General features: G+C 47.0%; 1 pseudogene; it reads left to right on the top strand.

Moving 5' to 3' along the window:
• The window catches only part of LOC120405186, a 63,192-nt pseudogene that overhangs the window by 2,323 nt on the left and 48,086 nt on the right, over positions 1 to 12,783 (top strand).

Genomic DNA, 12,783 nt, shown 5'->3' with positions numbered 1-12,783 from the left:
CCGGCCTTGCTCCATCACATATCCCCCCCCCCTGCTCAACACCATAGGGTTGGGCAACTTGGGACGCCAGGCAGTGTGCTCGTGAAAGACCATCAGCGTTGCCGTGGTGGCATCCAGCCCTATGCCGTATATGGAACTGGAATGGTTGTAGGGATAAGAACCACCTGGTGACCCTTGCATTCTTTTCCTTATTTCTCTGCATCCACTGGAGGGGTGCGTGGTCCGTCACAAGAGTAAATCGCCGGCCCAAGAGGTAATAACGCAGCGTCTCCATGGCCCATTTGAAAGCGAGGCATTCTCTCTCGACTACTGCATACTTCTGTTCTCGTGGGAGCAGCTTTCTGCTTAGGTAGAGAATCGGGTGTTCTTCATCTCCAATCATTTGGGACAGAACTGCCCCCAACCCCACCTCAGAGGCATCTGTCTGTAAAATAAATTCCTTGGTAAAGTCCGGGGCTATGAGTATGGGGTCATTACAGAGGGCTGTCCGAAGGTCTACAAACGCCCCTTCTGCAGCATCGGTCCACTTCACCATGTCTGGACCTCGAGCCTTCACCAGATCCGTTAGAGGACTTGCCCTACTGGCGAAGTGGGGAATAAACCATCGGTAGTAGCCTACCATGCCTAGGAATGCACGGACCTGCTTCTTCCGGGTCAGCCGGGGCCAGTTTTGAATCGCTTCTAGTTTATTAGTTTGGGGCTTCACTATACCTCTTCCTACAATATATCCCAGGTACCTAGCCTCTGCTAGTCCTATGGCACACTTAGCAGGATTAGCGGTGAGGCCAGCCCGCCTTAAGGTGCGTAGCACTGCCTCAACTTTCTCCAAGTGGGTTCCCCAGTCTGGCGTATGGATGATGACATCATCTAGGTATGCAGCTGCATAACTAGTATGGGGGCGCAGCAGCTTATCCATGAGGCGCTGGAATGTGGCTGGGGCCCCATGTAACCCAAAAGGGAGAACAGTGTACTGGAATAGCCTGTCTGGGGTGGAGAACGCTGTCTTTTCTTTAGCTTCTTTGGTCAGGGGAATCTGCCAATACCCTTTTGTCAGATCCAGTGTAGTCAAGAATCGGGCACTACCCAGTCGGTCAACCAGTTCGTCGATGCGTGGTATGGGGTATGCATGAAATTGGGATACTTCATTCAGTCGGCGAAAGTCATTACAGAATCTCGTGGTACCATCAGGTTTGGGCACTAGAACGATTGGACTGCACCACTGACTGTAGGATTCTTCAATAACGCCTAATTCTAACATTTTCTTTACTTCGGCCTTGATTTCTTCTCTTTTGGCTGCTGGGATTCGGTAGGGTCTGAGTGTTACCTTGGCTCCAGGGATCGTGCGGATATGGTGATAGGTCTCAGTCGTCCGCCCCGGTTTTGTAGAGAACACATATCGATTGCAATTAATCATGTCGGCTGCCTCGATCTTTTGGATTGGCGTCAAGTCGGGTGATATCTTCACTTGCTCGTGTAAGTTATCCTCATGGGGAAGGGTCTCCTGGGTGACTAAGCATGCCTCTCGATCATGCCAAGGTTTTAGAAGATTGATGTGGTAAATTTGCTCCGGTTTCCTGCGGCCTGGCTGCCGCACCTTATAGTTTACCTCTCCCACGGCTTCAATCACTTCATAGGGTCCCTGCCACTGGGCCAACAGCTTGCTTTCTGCTGTGGGCACCAGGACCATTACTCGATCCCCTGGTTGGAACCGTCGAAGCTTTGCTTGGTGGTTATAATGGGTCCGTTGGGTCTCCTGTGCTTTCTCCAAATGTTCTCGTACAATGGGTGTAACTCGGGCTATCCGATCCCTCATCTGTATTACCTGCTCGACTATGTTCCTTCCGGGATTTGGCTCCTCTTCCCAGGCTTCTCTGGCTATATCCAATATGCCTCGGGGGTGGCGCCCATATAGTAGTTTGAATGGAGAGAAGCCTGTGGAGGCTTGTGGACCTTCCCGGATGGCGAACATGAGGTAAGGCAATAGGGTATCCCAGTCTTTCCCATCCCGGCTCACCACTTTCCGGATCATGGCCTTGAGGGTCCTATTGAACCTTTCCACAAGGCCGTCTGTTTGCGGGTGGTATACAGAGGTCCGTAGGGCTTGTACATGGAGCAATGAACAGAGATCTTTCATCAACTTAGACACGAAAGGTGTCCCTTGATCAGTCAGTATCTCCTGACATCTTCATGTACTCCTGGCCAGAAGAACCTCCGCAGGATCCTGGCCTGGGTTTTCTCTACCCCTTTGTGTCCTCCAAACAGGTGACTGTGGGCGAGGCTCAATATGGCTTTTTGATGTTTTCGTGGCACCAGAAGTTGATGTATCTCCTGCTCCTGCATTTGCACCACACGGTACAGGAGATCTTTCTTCACTATAAAGTAGGGTCCTGGACCTCGGACCTTCCCCTCCACTGCTATCCCATCTATCTCAGCCACCTCTTTCCTGACGTTATCATATCTGGGGTCCTCTGCCTGGTCCCGTCCGAATGTCTCTCTCCCAGGACTACCCTGCCTGAGCTCCCAGGGGCTGGCTTCTGCTTTTTCCAATGGCCTGTCGCCATCATGGCTGGGGCCAGCCTCCGGCTCACCTTCCATGTTGGTAGTTTCTCTGTTGGCTGCTCGTGCCCATCTGCCTACTAGCGCAGTCTTCTGGCCCTGGGTCAGGATCTGGGTTCCCAAAGCCTTCGCGGCCCTCCTTTCGTTTTTTTTTCTTCCGGGCCTTTTGGGGGGCTGAGAAAAGATCCTGAGAAAACTCAGAAAACATGGGGGGTTGACATTCCCCCAATGATGAGTCGCTGCCAACAGGGTCTCCACTTCCCTGCAGCCTCTCATGGGGAAGTAAATTATCAAACCCTGGATAGTCTCTCCCAATAACTACAGGATATGGGAGTTTAGGAACAACGCCCACTGTCACCTCAATGGGGTTCCCCTGAACCTCTATCTCCACTGGGATGGTGGGGTATTGGCTCATGGCCCCATGCACACATGTCACTGCTACACGTTTGGCTTGTAGCAGCTGGCTACTTTTTACTAGCTTACCCGATATAAGGGTGATAGCACTCCCTGAGTCCACCAGTGCTGTAGTCTCTGTTCCATTTATCTTCACTGGCCTGGTGTAGTTATATGGGGCTAATGCAACACCCGCAAGGTGGATAAGGGAGCATGGGACCTCCCAATCCCCCAAGTTGCATTGCATAGGTTCTTCGGTGCTGGGACACTGTGCTGCTATGTGTCCCCACTCCCCACATGCATAACATCTATAACTGTTTCTAGTCAGTCTCCCATCATGTGGGCTAGGGGGTTTAGTCCAAGGGTTTCCTCCACTCACGCCAATCCCTTCCTTCTGGAGTCTCTGTGGGTTTCCAGCCCACCTCTTCCTCCACCTAGGACTCCCCAGGGGTTTGGCTGTCCCTCCTTCCCGGGTTGGGGTTGGGTGTTTGCTACGGAAGGGGCTTTCCTTGCGTAGTTGGGTCAATTCTCTGGCTGTCATGCGTCTTTCTACCAGCGTGATCATCTCGTCATAGGTGTATGGATCGTTCTGGCCTACCCATTTGCGGAGATCTGGTGGCAGTGCCCTCATGTACCGGTCGATGACCAGAACCTCTAGTATCTCTTCCGGACTCCGGGATTCTGTTTGCAACCACTTTCGTGCGAGATGGATGAGGTCATACAATTGGGACCGCGGGGTTTTGTCTTCCTGGTACCTCCACTCATGATACCGCTGGGCCCGCACTGCGGTCGTTACCCCAGATCTGGCCAAGATCTCTGCCTTCAACTGGGAGTAGTCTGCTGCAGCCTCTTCAGGCAGATCATGGTAGGCCTTCTGGGCCTCCCCATACAGGAATGGGGCAAGGATGCTAGACCACTGATCTCGAGGCCAGGCCTCCCGTAGGGCTGTCCTCTCAAAGGCCATAAGGTATGCCTCTACATCATCCTCCCGCGTCATTTTCTGCAGCCAATGGCTAGCCCGTATGAACCGCGTCCCATCATGGCCACGGTTCAGCTCTGTAAGGGTCTTTACCTGGCTTACCAGTTCCTGCAACATAGCTCGGTCTTGAGCAGCTTGGTCCATCAGCAGGCGATTAGTCTCTTGCTGCAGCCGCACTGCTTCTTGCTGGGTGGCTGCCTGGACACGGGTAGCCTCCTGCTGGGCCGCCGTGGCTTGTATCAGTGCCCGCACTACATCATCCATTGTGGTGACACACAAAAAAATTAACCCTTTTTTTTTTTTTGGTGTGTGTTTTTAAATCACCCTCCTTCTTCCACCGCGCTGTGCACACCAAATAGCCCACTCCTGACACCAGTTGTGACAAAGTCCCTCTTCTACCTTGGTGGGTCCTGCGCTTCTTGGCGGATTTGCTCACCTCAGTGATCTTCTCCTCTGGTGGAACCCACAGTCTGGGTCAACTCCTCCTGTGTCTGATCAGGAGTTGGGAGGTTTGGGGGGAACCCGGGCCCACCCTCTACTCCGGGTTCCAGCCCAGGGCCCTGTGGATTGCAGCGGTCTATAGTGCCTCTTATAACAGCTGCATGACAGCTACAACTCCCTGGGCTACTTCCCCATGGCCTCCTCCAAACACCTTCTTTATCCTCACCACAGGTTCTTCCTCCTGGTGTCTGATCATGCTTGATGGTATGATAATTCCTCACTCCTCCAGCAGCACACCTTCTCAGTCTCAGCTCCTTGTGCCTCTTGCTCCCAGCTCCTCACACACACTTCTCTCCTCTGGCTCCTTCCCCCTAGACTGGAGTGAGCTCCCCTTTTTATACCAGGTGCCTTGCATAGCCTGTCCTGATTGGCTGCAGGTGCTCCAATCAATGTAGCTCTCTCCGGTGCCTTCTAGAAAGTTCTTAATTGGCCCCAGGTGCCTTGATTAGCCTGGAGCAACTGCCATTTTGGTTCCCATGGTACTAGGGATTTGCTTAGCCTGGAGCTAACATACCTGCTCCTCAGTACTTTCCTGTAGCCATCCGGCCTTGCTCCATCACAATATGCATTAATGATATAAAAATGTAGATGGAACAGTGGGTTTCAGCAGATCACAACCTTTCCCTAGATACCTTACATGGCCTGCTTTATATGTAATATCACAATTATATACACATGATGAATATGGGGGTCACAGGGTGCTCCCCCAGGGTGTAGAGTGTCACAGAACGGAAACCCCCAATATTTGTGCAAGGGAGAGAAGCCTCCATGCCTCTGGAAGCCCTCAGAGTCAGTAAGGGTTTGTAGAACCCCCAAGGTATTTTGGAGGTATGAAAAGAGGAGCCTGCAATGGGAGGAGAGATTCTAAGACTGGGTTGAGCAGGGGGAGAAAAAAACCCAAAGGTGTATGTGGGAATCTGAGGGGATAAACCCTAATTTGGGGAGGGGTAAAGAAAAGAGGGCATCCAAGTTAAAGCAGAAGAGAAGAGCCCCACAAGATTTAAAGGCTAAAAGAGAGATAGAGACAGAAGACACCTGAGAAGGTGAGGAGAAAGAGACCCCAAAGTGTGGGGAGGGCATGTGAGGGGAATGAACCTCACTTGGTATTAAAAGGAGACCCCCTCTGCCTTAAAAATATTGTTATTCTGCTCAATGGGGAGGTGTGAAGGGACCCTCAGGGTGCAACCTGAGAAGGGTAGTGAAGGGAGTAAGGAAAGACACCACCCCACACTCCCACACCCTGATACCTTTGATGGAAGAGATAAGGCTAAGGTGGGGTAAGGAAATACCCACCATGGTGCAGAGGAAGGCAGACCTCCAAAGAAGAGCACTGAAAGTGGGGAAAAACTGTAAAGGAAATAGGGGAATCCCCTAGAAAGTAATATGGGGGACAGAAGAGAATTAATAAGGATACAGGGAGCAAGACAGAAAGAATTAATGAAGCATGGAGGGAGTCTCTAGGGAGCAGCAGAAGGAAAACAGTGAAGATGGTGTGGGGGAGAATGGCAGGAAAAAGAAAATGACTAAATTTGAGGGTAAACACACTCAAAAGACTGAAGGAAAAAAGAGAGTGACGAAAAGAGAAGAAAATATCTGAGCAAAGAGAGAAACAACAGAACAAATGACAAAATTATAAAAGGGGGACAGAGTGGCACTTAGATTTTTTTAAAAATATTTTATAATAAGTGTAATGCCAAAACATTGCACTAAGATACACACTCACTGTATGCTGCCAAATGTTCAAAAATCACGAGTCAGGTTGCAAAGAGTCTTAAACTGAGCATAGTTATGTGATTGTCTTAAAAATAATGAGATTTTTAAAAAAAAAACAATACACTGAATTCCTTTTATTTGGCTTCTGTTTTTTCAGACTTTAGGGTTCATGTTCTCAGGCTCTCTGCAACTACAAAAGTAGGAACTAAGCTTTCATTTTCTTTTTAAATGGAGAGTATTACTTAGGCCTGGTCTACACTAGGAGTTTATGTCGAATTTAGCAGCGTTAATTCGACTTAACCGTGCACCCGTCCACACCAGGAAGCTAATTAGAACGACCTAGAGGGCTCTTTAGTTCGAATTCTGTACTCCTCCCCGACGAGGGGAGTAGCGCTAAATTCGACATGGCTATGTCAAATTAGGCTATGTGTGGACAGAAATCGACCTTAGTAGCTCCGGGAGCTATCCCACAGTGCACCACTCTGTTGACGCTCTGGACAGCAGTCCGAGCTTGGATGTTCTGACCAGCCACACAGGAAATGCCCAGGGAAAATTTGACACGCTCTGGCGCCTTGTGGATGTTCTGCAGGACCGCAGGCAGAGGACAGAGCCCCCCTGCAGTGTATCTGCAACCGCCCTCCCCCGCCACAAAGTCCCAAACCCCCTTCACCCAAAGTAACAAGAAGGAGGGGCGACAGGGGCCATGAAAACTGTCACTGCACCCCTGCAGAGTGCACAAATACAAGAAGGCTCTCATTCCCTAAATGTTGAGAAGTCCTTCCCTTCCTGGCTCACCGAAGCCCCAATCCCAGTTTCATCCCCTAACTGTGTAGTTGATTATTAAAAGTAGTTTGCTGTTAATTACTATTTCCGTCAAGGTTTTCTACAGAAGACTGTCTGTGAAGGGCGGGGGGGGGGGAGGGGGTTGTTAATTGCATAGGACAGTCACCTTTACCAGGGTACAGACACGGGGGCAGGATCAACAGCAGGTCACACACACAGTGCAGTCAGTAGGCACTCTGGTCGGTCTGGGAGGTGTTTTCCATGTTCTGTGTGGGTGGGGGGTACGTGACTTTGTGGCATAGGAGGGCGGTTACAGAACTTATGCATGGGTCCTTGTCCTGGACCACAGAGCCACGCAGCAGGGGAATCTGTAACCGTCCTCCCCTGCCACAAGGTCACATAGCCCCCGCACACAGAGTCCCGAAAAGGAGGGATGGCAGGCTCCGTTGAAACAACCAGTCCGGCACTGCAGACCGCTCTAGGAGCAGGAGCCTATCATTCCTCGAGTGTAGAAGCGGTGTTAACATCACTGCACACCCTACCCACCACAGTCTGCGTCCCTGTTTCAACCCTTTAACGCGAATTCATTAATAAAGAAAACGTTGTTAATTAGCAATGTTCCATTAACTTTATTTTTAAACGTGTGTTGGAAGGCGGGAAACGTGGTGAACGGGGTATGTAACCGCAGAAGAAAGTCAACAGTAACTGAAGCAGGGGCAGGTTCCGCTTCTCTGTAAAGAAACTGAACAGTCACAGGTTACCCTGCTCCCTGAGGAACCTAGCTTTCAAACCCTCCTGGATGCACAGTGCTTCCCGCTGGGCTCTTCTAATTGCACGGCTGTCTGGCTGAGCATAATCAGCAGCCAGGCGATTTGCCTCAACCTCCCATCCCGCCATAAAGGTCTCCCCCTTGCTCTCACAGAGATTGTGGAGCACACAGCAAGCTGCAATAACAATGGGGATATTGGTTTCGCTGAGATCCGAGCGAGTCAGTAAGCTCCTCCATCTCCCCTTGAGACGTCCGAAAGCACGTTGAATGATGACTGTTACCCAAGACCACCCTCGACACATTTTTCCCCCCAGCATGCATTGTGGGGAAATCCCAGAATTCAAATGGGCAGTGGGGACTGCGGGAACTGTGGGATAGCTTCCCACAGTGCACCGCTTCCAGTGTCGACGCTTGCCCCGTTAGTGTGAACTCACAAAGTCGAATTAGTGTCCTTAGTGTGGACACACAAATTCGACTTTGTAAGGTCGATTCCACAAATTCGAATTAAGTTAAATCGAACTAATCTGGTAGTGTAGACATACCCTTAGTTACATGACTCTGGGCACTAGGACTTTCAGAAAAACATCAAATATCAAGAGATTTGTGATAAAACCACAAGATGGCAACATTGTCATGTATTACAACATGATTCTCTGGTGTAACAGGGGTCTCAGAGGCCTGGCTGAGATTGGCAGAGGGCATGAGAGTCTTTACTGAGATCAGAGGCAAGAATAACCTGATTTTTCTTCCTAACAAAATGATGTGTAAAATGAAAGGTTTTCAGTCCAGATTTAACTTTAAATCTGAATGCAAAGTTAATCCTGGAACTGCTTGTGCCCTTCCCCATCAACTCAAGTTGATGCTGGGTTTTAGAATATAGCTGGGTACGCATCTATTGGCAAATAATTGTATCTATTTAGGGTCTTGTGGTTTTGATGCACTTCTATATTAACATGTAATTTGAGACACTAGAAAGTTTTCTTAGTGCAGAACTCCAGAAGAACACCATGAATGCTCTTATTATTCTAATTGCATAGAATTTTGCCTTTAAAATGTCTGAAGACTTTCAGATATACTAGGAATGGCACCTGACATTTCAAAAATGTTTAGGAGATGGCCACCCTTCACCCTCCTCCTCCAGACAACCCTACCTGGATTTTGTTTTGCCTCTTCACCGCTTTCAGATGTTTGTTTGGATCCGGCCTGGTCAAGACAGAGCTTTTTGAATTTTTCTGACACACTTCAACAAATCACGTGTATCGTGGTCAGAAAATTCATAAGTAGCACTGGCCCTAATTTTTAAATGCTGATTGTTAAGTTTGTTATTGTTTAAAAACCATAAACATAGAAAAGAGAGGTTGTGTCCAATCCCAAAAGCACATTTCTGAGACCAAAAAACACAAGAGAATGAGCAAAGCTCTCTTCAGGAGAAAGGAGGCTCTTGTAATTAAAGTCCTGCCTCTACCACAGACTCCCCCATGTGACTTTGGGCAAGTCACTCTATCTTTATGGGTCTCAATTTTCCATCTGAAAAAATAATTATATTTCCTTGCCCCATCCTTTGTCTTTCTGGTCTCTTATTGCAGGGTGATGCTATAGTTAAGGTTTAGACCAGGTTTCTGTTTAAAAATCAACTCTTCTAAAATCCACAGGGTTAGTCAGATTACCTTGAAAGTTAGTGAGCCTCATGAGTGCCTGCGATTTTGTACGTGTTCCAAACTTTTAGATATTTGACCAGTTGTTCCTGAGATACAATCTCAGGGGAAAAAACTGTTTTTCTTAAAGGTGGCAGATTTCAGCAGCCTTTTTCTGCTCACCAGGTATGTCTGCACTGCAGTTAAATAGACTGTGCAGATCAGGGAGCCTCTGCTAAATTCCTGCTCCCTGCAAAAGGAGTTTGCATTGCTCTTAGACTGTGGCTTCAGGGATATGGCGTCTCCAGCATCGCAGTGACCAGAATCCAGAGAGAGAGAGAGAGATCTTACCCAGCACAGGTTACCGAGAGCCATCCGAGATCCCAAGGGATTCTAATGAACCGGATGGAGTCAGGAGAAGAGCCTGCCCTATCAAGGCATGAATTAAAAGGTGACTTTTGTTTTAGTCAGCCACCACCACAGTGCTGCAACACTCCATCTCAGGATACGCGACCTCAGCAGCACCATCCACCTTGGGAAGGTGCCAGGTGGGAGATGGGGTTAGAGGAGTTTGTGAGCATTAGGATGCAGGAAAATGGGTTAATAATGTTTCTTAATTATTAGATAATCTTAAACCCTTCCTGCCCCGATCCTATTTTCCTGTGACCAATACAGTTCACCTTTCTGTTATAGTGTTATTTTTGGTGTGTCATTCATTTGCTGAGGTTTATTTTATTTACTCTATTCTCCCCTGTATACTAGGTTTTATGCTTCTTTCCTGTTTGAAGTATTATCATGGCTTTATCAAAGGATAGTCACCCTGTGCACTGGGCATAGTGCAGAGTCTCTTTGAGTGGCAACACCAGGAGCCAAAAAAGAAAAAGAACCCAGAACCTGACCCATGCAAGGAGTGGAGAAAAAATACCGCAAATATTTGCGATAGCAAGTGCCTAGGAGAGAAAATGGAGGAGGGGCTACATATTATTATAATAAAAACAAGTTTTAAAACCCAGTGACATGTTTAAAAAAAAACCTGAAGAAAGTTAAAAGAAAAATAATGTAGTTAAAAGTTGTTTTGTTAAATTTGTCAGGGATCAAAGTGGAGTCTTTGGTGACCATTTAAAGTAAAAGTCACTGTAGTTACAGTCTAAAGTAAAAGAAGAAAAGGCCTTTCATGCTGGTTTCTATGTTTTTTGAAAGTGAATACTGCACTCACAGGGATTGAGTCCTCATTTAAGAGTCAGATCCAAAGTGTTTTGAAAGTAAAGAACTCAGTGATCAAAGTCATTCAATAGCATAGCTGAGCAAAAGTCAGATTTCCCATCTAACAAGGAAATTACAAATATTTCAACATTTGTTTTCATCCCAAAGCGTGACAAAAAGGTGAGGCATCTGTACCCTAAAGTTCAGAGTGGGGAAGGAACCTTGACAGGGAGTCTGAGGGAGTCTGCGTGGGTTGGAGTTGTGAGCAGAGACTAATGGATGCAGTAGGGGACCAACCACCAGAGAGAGTGGCCATAGCACCTACATCGCTAGCCTCAACATATGAGTGTCTCTAGGGCAGCGGTTATTATGTTCACTTTATGTGCAGGGCTGATACAAGCAAATCCAGCCCCCTGTAAAGCTGTGTATTTAGGGACCCGTATATGGGCCATCCCTTGGCAGTAGTACTAAGCTGACATACCAGCTGAGATCTGCCCCCAGGCAGAAACCCCTCTCTCTGCTTCCATCCTAAGAGGAGCAGGACCAATGGATTCTGGTTCCCATAGTTCTTATTTCTCTGCTGAAATGAACAGCAAACTTCTTGTTTCCACTTCTCAGTTGGGACAAGGGCTGCTGGCAGCTGCAGACAAAAACAAAAGTACAAGAAATTCTTAAAATGAGGTAACAAAGCCCCAAATGGTGGCAGGTGGTGGGGTGCGAGCCAGCATGGAAGCTTAGAGTTGCTGCTTATTTGATCTCAGAGAGAATTGCCCCAGAAAGACGGCAGAGATTAAGAATCTCACAGGGACGTATCAGAAATGTGTCCTCACTTCCTCTGTTTAACAAGCAGCTATTTCCTTCTGAGTAACTGTATGAGTGACTTGTAAAACTTTCCAAGCTCACTTTTGAAGCTTATGATTATTGTGGTCCATGGAGATCCAATTTTGCTGACTTCATTTTTGTCCAAAGTTCTGTTCTCATGATTTTTTTAATATTAAAGATAGGGATTCTTCCCCTCACCCATGAATAGGATGTGTTAGGGTTCCCTCCCCACACTGAACTCGGGAACAGATGTGGGGACCCGCAAGAAAGACCCCCTAAATTTATATTCTACAGTTTAGGTTAAAAACTTCCCCAAGGCACAAATTCCTTTCCTTGTCCTTGGACGATATTACTGCCACCACCAAGTGATTTATACAAACATTTAGGGAGGGGCCACTTGGAGCCCTATCCCCCCAAAATATCCTGCCAAGTCCCTTCACCCCCTTTCCTGGGGAAGCTTGAGAATAATATACCAACCAATAGGTTAACAAAGTGAGCACAGACCAAATCCCTGTTTTTTAGGACACTGAAAATCAATCAGTTTTGTAAAAGAAGAATTTTATTTAAAAAAAAAGTAAAAGAATCACACCTGCAAAATCAGGATGGAAGATAACTTTACAGGGTAAATAAAAAGATTTAAAACATAGAGAATTTCCCTCTAACTTTGTTACGAAACAGGAATAAAATTACCTCTTAGCATAGGGAAAATTTACAAGCTAAAACAAAAGATAATCTAATGGATATTCTTGCAATTACTTACCTTTTTTTGAATTTTAGATGTATTATTTTAGGGTTTTTTAGGAGCTGGGTTATCTGCTTGGTCTCTTTCTTTGTCCCAAGAGAGAACAACACAAAGAGAGCACAAACAAAACCTTCCCTCCCCGCCCCTAGATTTGAAAGTATTTTTCCCCATTGTTTTTTTGGTTAGGTGCCAGCTAGGTTAATGGAACTGATTAACCCCTTACAGGTAAGTGATTCTGTACCTCTGGCCAGGAGGGATTTTATGTTACTGCATACATAAAGGTGGTTACCTTTACCTTTATATTTATGACAGGATACAAAGTCCAATCCCCATTCTGTCTGTTGCATGCTATTTAGGTGTGGCTTGTCCTGGTTAAAGCTGCTGCACTGCTTTGATAAAGCTGCTACAATATTTTCTCCCAACATGGAGTGTGTGGGAAGGGAGAAGTGGTGAACATGATTATGGAGTTCATGACCTCACTATTCAGAGAAACAAGTTGCTGAAGCCAAAGGAATAAAAGGAATAAAAACCAAAACAATATAGATACATGGACTAAGAAGGCTTTAAATCGTACTTGCTGTGGTATGAGGGTTCGTAGAGAAATTCAGAAAGTGCTGAAGTTCAGTTTTAGCTAGTGATGTTTTAGTTTCTTTGTATTGAACAATAAACTTCGAGCAAACAGTTTCCT

This window comes from Mauremys reevesii, linkage group 4 (genome assembly GCF_016161935.1).
Source record: "Mauremys reevesii isolate NIE-2019 linkage group 4, ASM1616193v1, whole genome shotgun sequence".
NCBI classification, from domain to species: Eukaryota; Metazoa; Chordata; order Testudines; family Geoemydidae; genus Mauremys; species Mauremys reevesii.
This window is presented reverse-complemented; position numbering and strand designations above follow the sequence as displayed.